Consider the following 16,652-nt stretch of genomic DNA (forward strand, 5'->3'; position numbering starts at 1 on the left):
CCTTGATCATTCAGCCTATATTTGTAGCCTACCCTACACATTATAATCAGGGATGTAAGGTATCTTTTCTAAGCACAACACATTTATTCACAAACAATGGAAAAAAAAAGATTTTTATGTTTGGTGGTGAATTTTAATATTTTTGGCAGTGTTAACAACTGGTTTATTTAACAGTTGAGTGAATGCAGTTTTACACCTGAACCAACTCACCACACTACACAAACTCAAGCGGGAGCTATGAAGAAATATTTTCACCTTAATTGACATACTGCTTTGAAATGAATATAAAAAAAACAAAACAAATAAAATTAAAAATTAAATAAAAAGCTATAGCAATGAGTCAGGTTTACCAATTAGACATTCATTAAACATGACAAAAAAGGAAACAAAGACACCAGTTCAAGTTTGACAGCTCATGAGGAGAGGAACTGTCTCGTACAATTCGCCACCCCACTCTCTGATTATCCTCTCCTGAGCACCACTATTTATTTAGTTTCAAGACGCCCCTTATTTACATGGATGTTACAAAAAGGAGATGGCAAGCAAAACATAGTTGGAAACAACGTGGACTTGTTTGTTCATGTATGTGTGGATGTGTGTGGAAGATTGCTGAATACATGTGTGGTCATTTCTTTAACAGGCAGGAGGTGCTCCTGGTTCTTACAGTTTTGATGATTAGATGTTTCTGTTCTTGTTATCTCCTGCTCGGCGGCTGTCACATTATCAAGAGAAGAGCAAAGCATTTCTTTATTGGAAGCAGATGTATGGTAATTATATTAATTCCTACATTTCCCCCCTGTTTATCCTACATTTGCTACCACGTTTTCTAGAGCAGAGCAAAGCATTCTTCATTGCAGGTAGGAACAGTAACTGAATTGGAGCAGAGCAAAGCATTTCTTCATTGCAGGCAGAAGCAGTTAATTATATTTATATCTACATTATCCTGTTTATCCTATATTTGCTCAAATCCTCACATCATCTAATAGACCATCTTTTCGGCTTCATTCTACAGAATCACATTTATTAAAACAAACATAGTTACACTAAGAGGAAAATATAGCACTAATTACTTGGAATCGTCTGCATCAGAGAACAGGTCTGGAAGACAAGTCATAACGTCATAATGGGGGTCAACAATATCACTGTCATTACCCTGTTGTGCCAATAGTGGATATATTTCTGACAATTTTGAATTTGTCGGGGTAATAGCAGTGGTTATAAGTCGGTTAAGTGATGCCCTTATGCAGGGAATACAAGAATATCCACACAATGTAAGAGTAGGTGCAAACACAGCTATAGAAACTAGGACAGAGAACATCAAGTTTTTTAGATTTGCCAAACTTTTTTTTTTTTTTCCACCGCTTAGACCAGGCTTATGTGTTCACACCAGAGTGCTCCTTCATCTTGTGGTTCAAAGTGCGGACGCCTTGAATGGCTCTTGTGAGAGACCCATCAGGTGCTGTGATATTTGGAATAAGCAACACTGGTCACCGAACAATGAGCAGACACCACCCTTCTTGGCCAAGAGTATGTCGACCGCTATGCGGTTCTGCAACGCAATGAGTGAGGTTCTAGGTGGTTGTTCCCTGATGGGAATAAAGCCTGGTTTTGTATACTTGCCGAGGTTCTCTACATTGTAATGTATGTAGTTGATTCTGTCAACGTTTTTATTATGGGTTAGCCATAACAAGATGGATTCCCATCCTGCAGCAATCTGGTTAGCCAAATTATACTCATCTGGTACGCCTTGTGGGATGCGAATTGCATCAATGTATGTCGGATCTCCATCTTTCCAAGAGGACCTTCGCCTTCGGGAGAAACCAAGGGGAGGTCCAAAGATGGGTGCGGCCAGTTGTATATCCTCTGCTTTGGATGGAAACACAGTCACAGATAAGAGCAGTGATACTAGTGCACAGGTTCCTGGTGCATTTATCAGTGTGTCATACAACTTTTGACCAACACGCCACCACCACACATTGCTGTGTCAGAGCAGTGAGGCAGTTTGCTGATGGATATTATGACACCATGTTTTGTTGAGACTTCCCACCTTAACACTCGTCCCTGTAAGGCTAACACAGGAGAAATTAGCCAATGCAAATTTGGTAGAAAATATCAGTTTATCATTTACTGCCTTATTGTTGGATAAACACTATTCGATTTCTGACAAGTGGTTTTAGGAGCTGTTTTAGTCATTACCTCCAGGGTACACTGTGTTGGGATTTCTGCTGGAATGACACGTAGTAGTGGCCTAGGGTCCATGCACGTGATGTAACTATAGTTTACCCTGCATGCATTCTTCATTAATAATCAGTTGTTTCCCATTTGTAAAAAAAAAAAAAAAAAAAAAAAAAAAAAAAAAAAAGAAAAGAAAATGTCCCCCACGCTTTTTCGGTTAAAATACTTCAACTGCCTGAAATCTGTAACAATCATCCCCGTCCCAAAAAAATCAGCCATTGACAGTCTAAATGATTACAGGCCTGTTGCACTCACACCTGTGATCATGAGGTGGTTTGAGAGGCGAGCTGCACGTCACATAAGGGCCTCACTCCCTCGCTCACTTGACCCCTACCAGTTTGCCTACAGAGGAAACCGGTCCACCAAGGATGCTACCGCAAAAGTTCTCCACACTGCACTGAGCCACCTGGAATGGCAAGGGAACTTAGACTTTGGCTCAGCTTTTAATATCATCATCTCAGGTGTTTTGGTTGGCTCCTTGGATCTCCTTCATCTGCTGCTGGATTAAAGACTTTCTCACAAACTGTTCACAGTCTGTCAGACTTGGCCTGCAATTCTCTTCCTCAATCACCTTCAGCACAGGGTCCCCCCAAGGTTGCGTACTGAGCCCTCTCCTATACTCTCTGTACACGTATGACTGCATACCAGCCCATCCCAGCAACTTAGTTATCAAGTTTGCTGATGATACCACCATGAGTGGGCTCATCTCAAAAGGAGATGAGTCTGCCGACAGTGATGAGATTGTAAATTTGTCTGTGATAAAGAAAAAAAAACACCGCAAAGACGAAGGAAATCATCCTGGACTTCTGGAAGTGCGCCATGGACCTGGTCCCACTGTTCATCAATGTGGAGTGTATGGAGAGGGTCCACTCCTTCAGATTTCTGGGAATCTACATTATAGAAAAACTCACCTGGACTGTAAAGACCAAAGCAGTGGTGGAAAAAGGCTCAGTAGTGATTCCACTTCCCGATAGTGCTCAGGAAGCAAAGAAAACCAATGCAAAAACAAATTAAACTCATTGTGTTTTACATGATTAAAGCTATTTGAAAACAAAGAGATACAACATTTAAAATGGGATAAAAACTATAAAAATTACAACAAAATATATATTAAAAAGTACAATTATAAATGCATACAGTGCAAGATATGATTTAAAAAGTGGAAATACTGTAAAAAGCATGATGTAAAAGAATAAAACATTCAAACTTGGGGCTGACCAGCATAATAGCTAAATGCTGCTTCACCATGTTTGCTTTGGACTCTGTGGTCCACAATTTGACCTGACTCAGTCGATCTCAGAGCTCTACTGGGTTTGTATTCCAAAGCATTTCTTTCATTTATTCAAGACTTATATAATTTCATGATTTATAAACCAGTAGCAGACCTCTATTCTAAAGCTGACTAGAACCTAGTGCAAGGACTTTAGAATTGGAGTAAGATGCTCTGACCACTTTGTTCTGGTCAGAACCTGAGCTACAGCATTCTGAATGAGCTGCAGCTCTGTAATGCTCTATTTGGGCAGTACAGTCAGAAGACCATTACAGTACTCAAGCCTACTTAAGATAAAAGCATGGGTGAGCTTTTCTTGTTGTGCTTGACACAACCTTTCACTCTAGATATGTTCTCCAGATGGTAAAAGCCAGTTTTTGTGATTGATTTGATATGACTGTTGAAAGTCAGGTCAGAATCAATCAGAACACCAAGGTTTTGGACTTGGTCTTTAGTTTTTAAATAATGAGGGTCCAGGTGTTTACGAACAGCAATTATATTTTCTTTCTTGCCAAAAACAGTTGTCTCAGTTTTAGCGCATCCAGTTATTTATCTGCTTTAGACAGTGGCACAATACCTCAATTGAAGTGTATTCATCTGGAGACACTGCTAAATATAATTGTGTGTCATCTGCATCGCTATGATAGTCAAAATTAAAGTTTTGAAGAATTTGACCCAAGGGTAGCATATACAGAACTGAACAGGAGGGGTCTAAGAACTGACCCTTGAGGGACTCAATAGGCCATTGCCGTTTGTTGAGATTCAGCATGTCCACTGGTTACAATTTGGAAGCTAAACTGCAGCTGGCTTTCTACAGAATCACCTTGGAGAGCATCATCACATACTGCATCACAGTGTGGTAAGATGGATCTACAACAGTGGACGGAAAGCTCTGCAAAGAGCGATCAACAGTGCCCATAAGGTCAGTTACTGCTCTCTGCTCTCCCTAGAGGACATTGCCAACTCCTGCTATCACATGAGAGTTACTAACATCGTTAAGGACTCTTCACTCTTCATGCTCACCACCAGTTTAAGCTGCTGCCCTCTGACAGGTCCGAAAAAACACGGACAAGCAGACTCAAGGAAAGCATTTTTCCTTCAACTCCTTGAACTTCCATCCATTTTCTTAGCCGCTTTTCCTCATAAGGGTCGCAGGAGTCCTGGAGCCAACCCAGCTACTGTATCAACGGGCAGGAGGCAGGGTACACCCTGAAGTGGTTACCAGTCAGTCACAGGGCAAGTATCAATACAATCAGTGAGCAGGAATCGATTCCACGCTGCCCGCACCAAAGTTAGGTGTGTGTACCACTACATTATCAGGGACTCCTCCTTGAACTTTAAATCACTAAACAAAACAGTACTGTGAGGAACAATTAAGCAACTGTACTTCTTGTTTGCTTTTCTTTGTTTTAATAATTTACCAAGGCCAGGATGGGGGATCAAGACTGTAAAATACACTATTTATTTATTTATTTACTTACCTTTTTACTTACTTATTTAATGTTGTTTTAGCGATAGCTGTACCTTTGATGTACTTATTTATTTTATCTGTTATTTTAACTCATACCTAAGATGTTCTTCTATTTTATTCGTGCAAGCACCTTGTGGAAAAGCACTCGTTATTTCATTGTATGTACAGCATATAATGACATAATTTGATTGATTGACATCTGAAGCCACCCACAGAAAACTCTGTTACCATGTCAGAATTCGGTACAGTTGACCAAAAAACTGTAGAGAATATGATTTAGCAGCTGAAACCATCGTGGATATTTGTGATATTACATAAAAATGAGTAATGCTAAAAAGCAGACTGACCCTGCTGTGCACAGAAAATTTAGATATACATCAGAATTATGTGAAGATAGTCCTTTGTATTGTTATTTTTCCATTTTCACCATAATGAGGTGACATGTCAGAAAAATATAAAAGTAAATTATTGAAATAACATCAAATGTGTCTTCACTGACTGCGCTTTTACTTGGTATTTAGTATTTTTCAAATACTCTGCACATGAACATTACAATGTCTGAAAAGACAACTAACAGGAATAGACCGAAGAAATTCTTGACTAACTAATTTGATTTCATTTTGTATTTCCACGCAGAAACTTTGTCACAGATCCAGTAAATAGAAGCACGACTGTGGGTAATGGATATTTCTCTTTACACTGGCAGTATTTCATCAATGTGTGAAACTTGGTCAAACCATCAAGACGATGCAGTCATTCTGGCAGACTGCCACATTAGTACAAAACGTGACAAGAGTGTGAGGTGTTAAGTACCTTTAATGTCTTGTTGGGAAACTACAGTGCCTTCTTGGGCTCTGTTGCCTCCAATCACAGAGCAGCACACTGCTGCCAAATACGCATCACGATTAAGTCTGTGTATGTGTATGAATGTGATGATCAAATGTCTGACTAGTGCTATCTCTCAGCAAACACACAAGTGTTCTTACGTTAGCAAATTATTCTGTCAAAAGAACAAATCTTTTTAGTTAACGAACTGAACCAAATGAGTTTATAAAAGTAATTTTTCTTTTTGCTTGGCCACTACCCACTGGAGTGAGGCGAGCAAATCGCCTGGGAGCGACAACAGAACTGTTGAAGCGTTCGTGTCACTCACTTCTGACTATTTGGCATATGACCAATGACCATCCACAGTGCAGATAAGGGTGGGACTGATTTGGGACTCGCCAGCGATGTCACTCACTTCTGCGAATGACCAATTAGAAGCCAATATCAGACAGTGCGTGGAGGACGAGGAGGCACTTAAGCAAACTGAGTGATTCTTTGCTGAACTGATGTACTGACATACTGAAGATTGATTTGTTCATTTGTGATCCACCAAGGTGCAATGTATTAGTATGATGAGTGATCCGTTTGCCAGAAGAGCGACGTGCTCCGCAGTGAGCGTAGTCATGAGAGATGTTAACAGCAAGTCCTGACGTCCTCTCAAGGCGATCTTTCACTAGCACCCATTTCTTCAAGCTAACAGTTAAGTTTGAGTCTTTCAAGCGCATGAAAACAAGAACACATTTAAAATAAATATAAATTAATAATGTATATAAAGACATCATTCTCTCTTTGTCTCTAATGCAATTAGTACAGCCTTTTTTATTTCATAATAAAAAAAAAAAAGTAATGCAACTACTCACTCAGTCACTAATACTCACTGTTTCGCCTCTGGACATGTCCAAACCATCAGTCTGCTTTTGAACCTTGTCTCCAAAACATCCAACTTTTGCTGTTCCTCTAATGAGCTCATTTCTAATCCTATCCAACCTACTCACTCCAAGAGAGAACGTCAACATCTTCATTTCTGCCACCTCTAGCTTTGCTTCCTGCTGTCTCTTCAGTCCCACCGTCTCTAATCCATACATCATAGCCGCCCTCACAACTGTTTTATAAACTTTGCCCTTCAACCTAGCAGAGACTCTTCTGTCAAATAACACACCAGACACCTTCTGCCAGCAGTTCCAACCGGCTTGGACCCGTTTCTACACTTCCTTACCACACGCATCATTGCTCTGGATTGTTGACCCCAAGTATTAGAAGTCGTCCACCCTCACTATCTCTTCTCCCTGCAGCTTCACTCTTCACCCTCCACCCCTCTCATTCACGTACATATATTCCGTTTTACTTCGGCTAACCTTCATTCCTCTCCTTTCCAGTGCATGACTCCATCTTTGTAATTGTTTCTCCACTTGCTCCCTGCTTTCGGTGCAGATCACAATGTCATCTGCAAACATCATGGCCCAAGGGGATTCCAGCCTAACCTCATCTGTCATCCTATCCATTACCACAGCAAACAGGAAGGTTCAGAGCTAATCCCTGATGCATTCCCACCTCCACCTTAAATTCTTCCGTCACTCCTACAGCATTCCTAAACACTGTTCTGCTGCCCTCATACTTGTCCTGTACTATTTTTTTTTTTTTTTAGATTTCTCCACCACGCCAGACTTACGCATGCAGTACCACAGTTCCTTTCTTGGTACTCTGTCAAAGGGCTTGTGAAGATCCACAAAGACAATGTAGCTCCTTCTGACCTTCTCTGGACATTTCCACTGGCATCCTCACGGCAAATAATGCATCTGTGGTACTCTTTCTCGACATGTAACCAGACTGTTGCTCACAGATACTTACTTCTGTCCTGAGTCTAGCCTCCACTACTCTTTCCCACAATTTCATTGTGTGGCTCATCAACTTTATTCCTCTCTAGTTCCCACAGCTCTGTAGATCGCCTTTGTTATTCAAAATATGAACGACCACACTCTTCCTCCATTCTTCTGGCATCTTCTCGCCCGCTAGTATTCTGTTGAATAGGTTGGTCAAAAACTCCATAACCACCTCTTCAAATTGCTTCCATACCTCCACAGGCATGAAATCAGGACCAACTGCCTTTCCATTTTTCATCCTCTTTATGCCTTTTTAACTTCACCCTTACTCATCATTACCACTTCCTGGTCCATCCCACTTGCCTCTACAACTCTTCCTTCTCTCTCAGCTTCTGTGTTCAAAGTTCTCAAAGTATTCTTTCCATCTATTCAGCACACTGCTGGCACGAGTGAACACATTTCCATTTCTGTCCTTAATCACCCTTACCTGCTGTACATCCTCCACATCTCTATTCCTTTTTCTGGTCAACCTGTAGAGATCTTTTCTACTTATTTCATGTCCAACATGGTGTGCATGTCATCATATACCTCGTTTAGCCTTTGCCACCTGTACCTTTGACCTATGTTGCATCTCAATGTATTCCTTTTGCCTCTCCTCAGTCCTCTCAGTGTCCCACTTCTTCTTGGCTAGCCGCTTTACTTGCATGGATGCCTGTATTTTGGGGTTCCACCACCAAGTTTCCCTCTACCCTTTCCTACCAGAAAACACAGCAATTACTCTTCTGCCTGTCTCTCTGATCACCCTGGCTGTCGTACTCCAGTCTTCTGGGAGCTCCTCGTGTCCATCGAGAGCCTGTCTCTCATCTTTCCAAAAGGTTGAACAACATTCTTTCTTTCTCAGCTTCCACAACATGGTTCTCTGCTCTACCTTTGTCTTCTTAATCTTCCTCCCCACCACCAGAGCCATCCTACATACCACCATCCTATGCTGTTGAACTACACTCTCCCCTACCATGACCTTACAGTCTGTAACCTCCTTCAGATGACATTGTCTGCACAAAATGTAATCGATCTGCATGATTCTACATCCGCTCTTGTAGGTCACCCTACGTTCCTTAAAAATCTTTTTAAGTGGGCAGCAATATTGTGAATTGGGAAGTCTCATGTCTAAACAGGGGAATAGTAGGCCTGGTACAAAGGCATTATACGACCTATGGATTTAATTTGAATGGAAAAAGACTTGTTTTAAGTTTTAGGGCTTGTTTGACCTGTGCTTGACATAATCCACAAGGGACTGTGCATCCAAAACGTGGTCAGTTTTCTCAGGCTACATATCCATTTCAGAAAATGCACATGGATTTCATTGAACTAAAAAAAGTGGACACAATGGATAGATTGAGTCAAACTCTACATACATGTATTTAGTATTTTGGGAGGCCATACAAATTACTGATATTTTCCACAAAATGAGAGATAGGCAAATAATGAAATAAAAAAAAAATAAAGTAGAAAGATCGCTTTCAGGAGTTATTAACAAGCACAACAGCTTTAAAAATGGCAAAAAGGGATTCATGAGTTCATTTGTCGATTGAAAGAATGCTATTGATTTTGAAACCATTGTTCACACTAAAAACTAATTTGTTTTTATTGGCCACTTGTAGATCCACAAATGTAAAACCACATCCTTGCGACAATAATCAGGCCATGAGAGTTGCAAATGTTATAATGTGTTTACCTGCGAATGGAACTAGGACTTGTGTCTTCCAAAAATCCTTAATTCCCTGTGCAGACTTGTGCAGGTCACAAACTACAATAACATGCCTTTGAAACAGTTTTGAGGTTTAAGGGAGTAACTGCTTGTTTAAACACTAAATTAGATGTAGAAAATTTGTTTCAAATCGCAACAGGCATTTTTGGACAAAATATTGATTGGCTCCTTATAGTAAAACAAGCAACAAAAAATGTGTTTAAAAAATTGTGTTGTTTGCACGGGTCCACAGATATAACCAGTGCTATTACCTGATAACGAATGCAAAAAAATAAAGGGGGGGGGATTCTGTGTATCAAAACAAAAAACATTGTTTTCTCATGACGTGTCACCAGGAAATTTCACATGCATCAAATTGATAGGAACTGGAAATAAATGAGCGTTGATGTGAAAAACCATTTTGTGCCATTGTCATGATGGTGCGGCGATAACAGTCTTTTTAATTTTTTACGCCGGATGCCCTTCCTTATGCAACCCTTCTGCTTTTATTCGGAGAGAGAGCTGGTGCCTTATACCAGCTAATTTCGGGCGGAGGCTGACTACTCCCCAAACTGGTCGCCAGTCAGTCGCAGTGCAGATATTGACACCATCACTGAGCGGGAATCGATCCCACACTGTCTGCACTCAAAATGGCCCTCTGAGGGAAACCGGAACTACAACGTGGCCCGCGAGAGAAATGAGTTTGACACCCCTGCACTACACCATCAGATTGAAAAAAAAAAAAGTAACAAGTTACTGTTCTTTAATAAATTTATCACCATTTGTCTACTCATTCTATGTCTCTTTATGAATTAACATCGACTGTACATGCAGTTTTACCCGAACACTGGCATAGACTAAAGAAGAGCTGAATGACATGGACAAAATAGTACAAAGAAACACGTGGATACACCTTACACACTGTAAAAGGTCATCTCAGCTGAGTTACCCAAAGGGAAAGGTGAGCAAAGTCCAGCATAAGGTGGGTGCAGATTTATAGTATCTGAAAATACCTGAAGGCTGGTGAAGATTTAAAAGACACCTGACTCATTTAGGGGTGACTTGGTCGATATGACTTCAAAATAGCTAATTAAAATGATAGCATGTTGGGTTGCAACGTTGACAGCCGTCATGATATTTTTGTTCATATGGTACCTTTGGGAACCTGTAAAGCTGACAAAAACACATAACAGAACTAATAATTATCCTCCGTCAACTATGCCTACCACACAAGATAAAGAGGTGCAACTTCACTTTGAATAACATTGATATACAACTATGCGGCAGTCACAGAGGCATGAGGGGAGGACTCCATTTGTGCCTCCCAATGATTCAGTTAAGCCCGATTTTAATTCCTTGGCCGAGTCTAATTGCTGGGGATTCCATCTGTGGGCTTATGCTAAAGGAAACCCCCATTTTCCTTTCACCATTTGCCAATTTAATGCTACCTTGAACCCGAATGCCATATAAAAGGGTGCCTATACTATGGAGGGCGTTTAAATGTTTTAACCGAAAAAACGTGAGGACCATTTTTTTTTTTTTTACAAATAGAAAACAACTGGTTGTTATTAATGAAGAATCCAACTAACAGGGTAATATAGTTATACAGCTATAGTTACATCATGCATCATGTGCATGGGCCCTAGTGTCATTCCAGCAGAAATCCCAACACAGTGCACCCTGGACGTAATGACTAAAACAACACCGAACACCACTTGTCAGAAATGGAATAATGTTTATCCAACAACTAAGGCAGTAAATGATGAACTGATATTTTCTACTAATGTTGGATTGGCTAATTTATCCTGTGCTAGCATTACAGGGACAGGTGTTAAGGTGGGAAGTCTCAACAAAACATGGTGCCATGATATCCATCACCGAACTGCCTCACTGCTCCCACGCAGCAATGTGTGGTGGTGGTGTGTTGGTCAAAAGTTGTATGACACAATGATAAATGCTCCAGGAACGTATGCATGGGTATCAGTCCGTCGACTTACACTCTCCCCTAGCACTACCTTACAGTGAGTCACCTTCAGATTACATCGTCTACACAAAATGTAATCCACCTGCGTGCTTCTACCTCTGCTTTTGTAGGTCACTCTATGTTCCTGCCTCTTCTGGAAAAAAAATGCTCACGACTGCCATTTCCATCCTTTTTGCACAGTGAACCACCATCTGTCCCCCAAAGTTCTCTTCCTGGATGCCGTAATTACCCATCACGTCTTCATCACCCATGTTTCCTACACTAACATGTCCATTACAATCTGCACCAATCACAACTCCCTCTCTGTGAGGTTTGGTCATAACTATATGATCTAGTTCCTTCCAGAATTTCTCTTTCAACTCGAAGTCACATCCTATCTGTGGGGAATAGCCACTAATCATATTATACATAACACCCTTAATTTCAAATTTCAGCCTCTTTTTAAAACATTCTTAGCCAGCTCTTCCTTTAAAATAACCCGTACTCTATTTCTCTTCCCATCTATTGCATGGTAAAATAATTTAAACCTTCTTCCTAAACTTCTGGACTTACTACCTTTCCACCTGCTCTCTTGGATGCACAATGTATCAACCTTGCTCCTAATCATCATGTTAACCAACTCCTGAGCTTTTCCTGTCAAAGTCCCAACATTCAAAGTCCCTACACTCAGTTGTAGGCTCTGTGCATTCCTCTTTCTTCTGACGCTGGATCCGGTTTCCTCCTCTTCTTTGTCTTCGACCCACAGTAGCTGAATTTCCAACAACGCCCTGCAGGTTAACAGTGCCGGTGGCGGGCGTTGTTAACCCGGGCCACGACCGATCTGGTATTGTATTCTTTAGATTAACGCTCATATTTGTAAGGCAAAATTTTACGCCGGACGCCCTTCCTGATGCAACCCTCTGCATTTATTCAGGCTTGGGACCGTCCCACAAATTGCAATGGCTTGTGCCCCCATCGGGCTGCATTGGTGCAAGAAATACGATTAAAAATTGGAAGTACTCTGAAAAGCATGAGAAAATAAGAAGACTTTTCAACCTGCATTCAAAAACATTCACACTTGGGCCTAACCTCACCTCTGTTGGCAATCTATTCCATTTGTGTGCATCATAATAGCTAAATGCTGCTTCATCATATTTGCTATGGACTCTGAGCTCCATTATTTGAGCGGAGTCAGTCGATCTCAGAAGTCTACTGGGTTTGTATTTCATAAGCATTTTCATGTATTCAGGACCTAAATCATTTTGTGATTTATAAACTAGTAGCAAAACATAAAACATGTAGACTGGTTGGGCGAACTCCCATGCACCCTGAGGGATCTACCCAAGGGAACCTTTTAGTCTGAGGGAGCCATAAACGCTCAAAAACTTTGAAATTTTATTTCAAATGAGCCATGCAATATCTAAAAAAATAAATACAAGTGTATTTGAGCATTTATGACAGACCAACACTTTAGAGTACAATAAGTCTCTGAATTCTTTTAAACATAATTGTTATGATGTTGCTAACCAATGATGACAAAAATACTACTTACAATTGATGCAACTTTTAGTGCTGGACGGTTTTGCTGATGGCTTTGTAGTCTGTTTCATACGTTAGATTAATCTTCTTGCAGGCGTTGAGACTTCCAACCCTTAATCGTAAATGTAATTCAATTGGATTTGCCATCATGATGGTGAACAGTCTTTTTTTTTTCATAATAAAGGAATATAAGAGTTTGAGCTTAAAGTAGTTCATTAGATGTTGCTGCATCCTGTGTATGAAAGTGTGAGACTGTAAAGTGCTGAGCGTGTGACTGGTGGAACGAAACAGGGTATGTGGTGCAAGAATGGAATGTTTTAGACGGTGCTAACTGCAAGGAGGATGCGGAGACGACAGGACTCAGAGGCAGTTGGTGGAAAAACTACTGTCAGGAAACCACCAGCAGGAGGAGCCAGAACGCGAGTCTGCAGGGGAAGAGTCGGGCCAACATCCGGCGGACCAAAGGAGACGAATGAGAGAGCGCCAAGGATACCTGCAGGAGACACAGAACCAATAGTGAATTACTAGATTGTACTTTAAAATTGTTCTGGGCAACTCGGATGTAGAGTGCGTCTGCTGGTGGCAACAGAGACGTACAGGGTTGTAATGAGAGGGACCCGAGACCCGGGTGTGTGTTGAAGGAATAAATCCACTCGTGTGTGAAAATGCCGGCTTCCTGATACCTTTCTATTGCAGAACGAGCGGGCATATTGTTGGATGAGTGGGAGTTGGGTAAGGTCACAAATTGGAGATTACTAACTTAAGTTTATGATGATTTAGAAATATAAAATTCCAACAATCTGATTATCTTGTCTTCATGCGAAAAGCTGTCAAAAGGTTTATTGGCAATTACAAGCACAAATGGTTTGGCATACTCCCAATCTGTGAATGGATTTCCGTTTCTCACAATTGCTAAAGCACCAGTAAAGCTATCTGAATTCCATTCACTTTGTTGGGTCAAAACACTGATTTGCTGATGACTATCTTAGACTCTGGAAAGTAGTTCTTGACATGCTTTCTTCGTGTTGTCACCTGCAGGTTATATTGATGCAAACATAGTAAGGTGTGTGTTGGAGTGGCACTTTATATTTGAGCATTTCATCGTTGGAATTTTATCATTACAAATTAGACACACAGCAGAACTTTCTCTATCCACAAAGCCTGTGCAGTTTTGTCGATAATTGCAGTGATCCTCATCTTTTTTTCTTTGAGCGATCGTTGTCAAAACTGTTTCCACAATTAGTTGTTGCTACTCGATCTGCCTTCGACCCTTCTGTTCCTGTGCACATCAACTGCCACAGAAAACTACAGCAACCTCACTAGGACAAATCGTCTCTGCCTCAATTGCATTGCCTATACAATAGAAATGACATGTGTACTATGTAGTTATGAGAGCTGTGCGAGCCATATGCAACTATGAAAAGAGCCAGATATGGCTCGGAAGCCATAGGTTCCCGACCCCTGGTGTGGGCACTTGTTTACTGTTCCATGGCCAGGACATTGCTCCTCCTGAATCTGAGATTCAACTACCCGACAGACCCTCCCCTCCAGTACCCCTGAATAGACCTTGGCAGAGAGGCTGAGGAGTGTGATTCCCTTATAGTTAGAACACACACTTCTACTCTGAACTTCTGTTTGGTGCATAAACACAGTCAGTTGTCAGTTGCCTGAAGGCAGAGGGGGGCTACCCTCTCATCCACCGGGGTGAAACCCAATGTATAGGCGCCGAGCCAGGGAGCAATAAGTATACCCACACCTGCTCGGCGCACATTGTTGGAACTTCTCGACCTCGTGCACCAACTTGGGCTCCTTCCTTGCCAAAAAGGTGACATTCCTTGTCCCCAGAGCTAGTTTCTGTTGCCGGGGATTGGATTGCCAAGGTCCCCGCCATTGACTACCGCCCGGCTCACATCGTTACGACCCTTATGGCTCCTCTCACAGGTGGTGAGCCCATGGGAAGGGTTTTTGCCATGGGTGACCCTACCAGGAGCATTAAGCTCCAGACAAGTTAGCTTCTAGGATCATGAGGATACACAAACACCTCCACCATGACAACGTGACTGTTTGAGGAGGGGTTTTTGACCAACTTGTTCGACAGAATTCTAACAGCTGTGAAGATACCTGGGGAATGAAGTAAAAGACTAGCACAGATGCAGTATTTGCCTTGAGGATGTTAATGGAAAAGTGCAGAGAAAGTCAGAGTGGCTATATTTTGTCTTTGTGAATCTAGATAAAGCTCATGACAGACTACCAAGAGAGAAACTGTGGTACTGCATGTGGAAATCTGGTGCGGTAGAGAAGTGTGTCAGATTAGTACAGGACATTTATAAGGGCAATAGAACTGTGATGAGGTGTGCTGTAGGAGTAATAGATGAATTTAAGGTGGAGGTGGGACTGCATCAGGGATCAGCTCTGACCCCCTTCCTATTTGCACTGGTAATGGATATTGTGCAGATGACATTGTGATCTGCAGTTACAACACGGAGCAGGTGGAGTCATGCACTGAAAAGGAGAGGAATGAATATGAGCCAAATTAAGAAAATATGTACTTGAATGAGAGGAGTGGAGGGGGAAGAGTGAGGCTTGAGGGAGAAGAGAGCGCAAGGGTGGAAGACTTCAAATACTGGGGGTCAACAATCCAGAGCAATGCTGAATGTGGTAAGGAAGTGAAGAAATTGGTCCATGCAAGTTGGAACAGCTTGCGAAGAGCGTGAAGTGTGCTATATGACAGTACAGTCTCTGCTAGGGTGAAGGGCAATGTTTATAAAACAGTGGTAAATGCAACCATGATGTACAGATTAGAGAAAGTAGCACTGAAGAGAGAACAGCAAGAAGATTTGGAGGTGGCAGAGATGAAGATGTTGAGGTTCTCTCTAGGATTGAGCAGATTTGATAGGATTAGAAATGAGCTCATTAGAGGGACAGACAAAGTTAGATGTTTTGGAGACAAACTTATAAAGAGCAGACCTCGATGGTTTGGACACATCCAGAGGAGAGTGACTGAGTATATCGCTAGAAGGATGATAATGATAAGGATGCAGCTACCAGGCAAAAGAGCGACAGGAAGAACCAAGAGAAGGTTGTTGGATGTTGTGAGGGAAGACATGAGGGCTGTTGGTGTTAGAGGATGCAGGAAATAGGTGTACATGGAGAAGGATGACGCTCTGTGGTGACCCCTAAAAGAAAAGAAGAAGATAGAGCTGGATCCAACTGTAACAAGTGTCATTGTCTCCAGTAAGTTTTTCAACTCAAAAAAGCAAAAGCAAAACCTAAATTATCTATCATGCAGTTCGGCATTATTCATACTTTATGTTTCAGCATGACTCGGGCCTTGAGTCCTTAAAGTCTTGCTTATAAGAGTTGACCTCAGCCCCATTGGACACCTTTGGAATAAAGTATGGAACATATCAGGAGGCCTGATAAATGGACAAAATGCTGACACAGTACTGCAAAAAAAGTATTTAGACAGGCATCAATTGTGCATGTTCTTCCACTGAAGATTATCGAGGCCTGTAATGTTCATTAGGTATACTTTACCTATGACAGGGATAATCCCAGGGCACGATTCTGCAATATTCGCCCATTAAAATTCAGAAAGTAACATAAAACTTTGACTTACGTGATGAATTATCACATTGATATATGGCATTTAATAAAGAGGTTAAAATAATCTGACAAAACAGACTGCCCGAGCGAGAGGAAAGTTGATAACAACCGCCATGTTTGCTTGTGCAAGAACTCGGGAATTAATGCAACTCCAATCCAAGCCCAGAAGTAATTTC

General features: G+C 41.4%; 1 long non-coding RNA gene across 1 annotated transcript; it reads right to left on the reverse strand.

Moving 5' to 3' along the window:
* Positions 1-398: 398 nt before the first annotated feature.
* On the reverse strand, positions 399-16,221 carry LOC133498639 (uncharacterized). Its single transcript, XR_009794384.1, has 3 exons — positions 16,177-16,221; positions 12,884-13,363; positions 399-1,866 (listed from the first exon to the last, which is right to left on the reverse strand). It is a non-coding gene; the product is annotated as an uncharacterized LOC133498639 (long non-coding RNA).
* Between the last annotated feature and the right edge of the window lie 431 nt (positions 16,222-16,652).

Source organism: Syngnathoides biaculeatus, chromosome 3, assembly GCF_019802595.1.
Source record: "Syngnathoides biaculeatus isolate LvHL_M chromosome 3, ASM1980259v1, whole genome shotgun sequence".
NCBI classification, from domain to species: domain Eukaryota; kingdom Metazoa; phylum Chordata; class Actinopteri; order Syngnathiformes; family Syngnathidae; genus Syngnathoides; species Syngnathoides biaculeatus.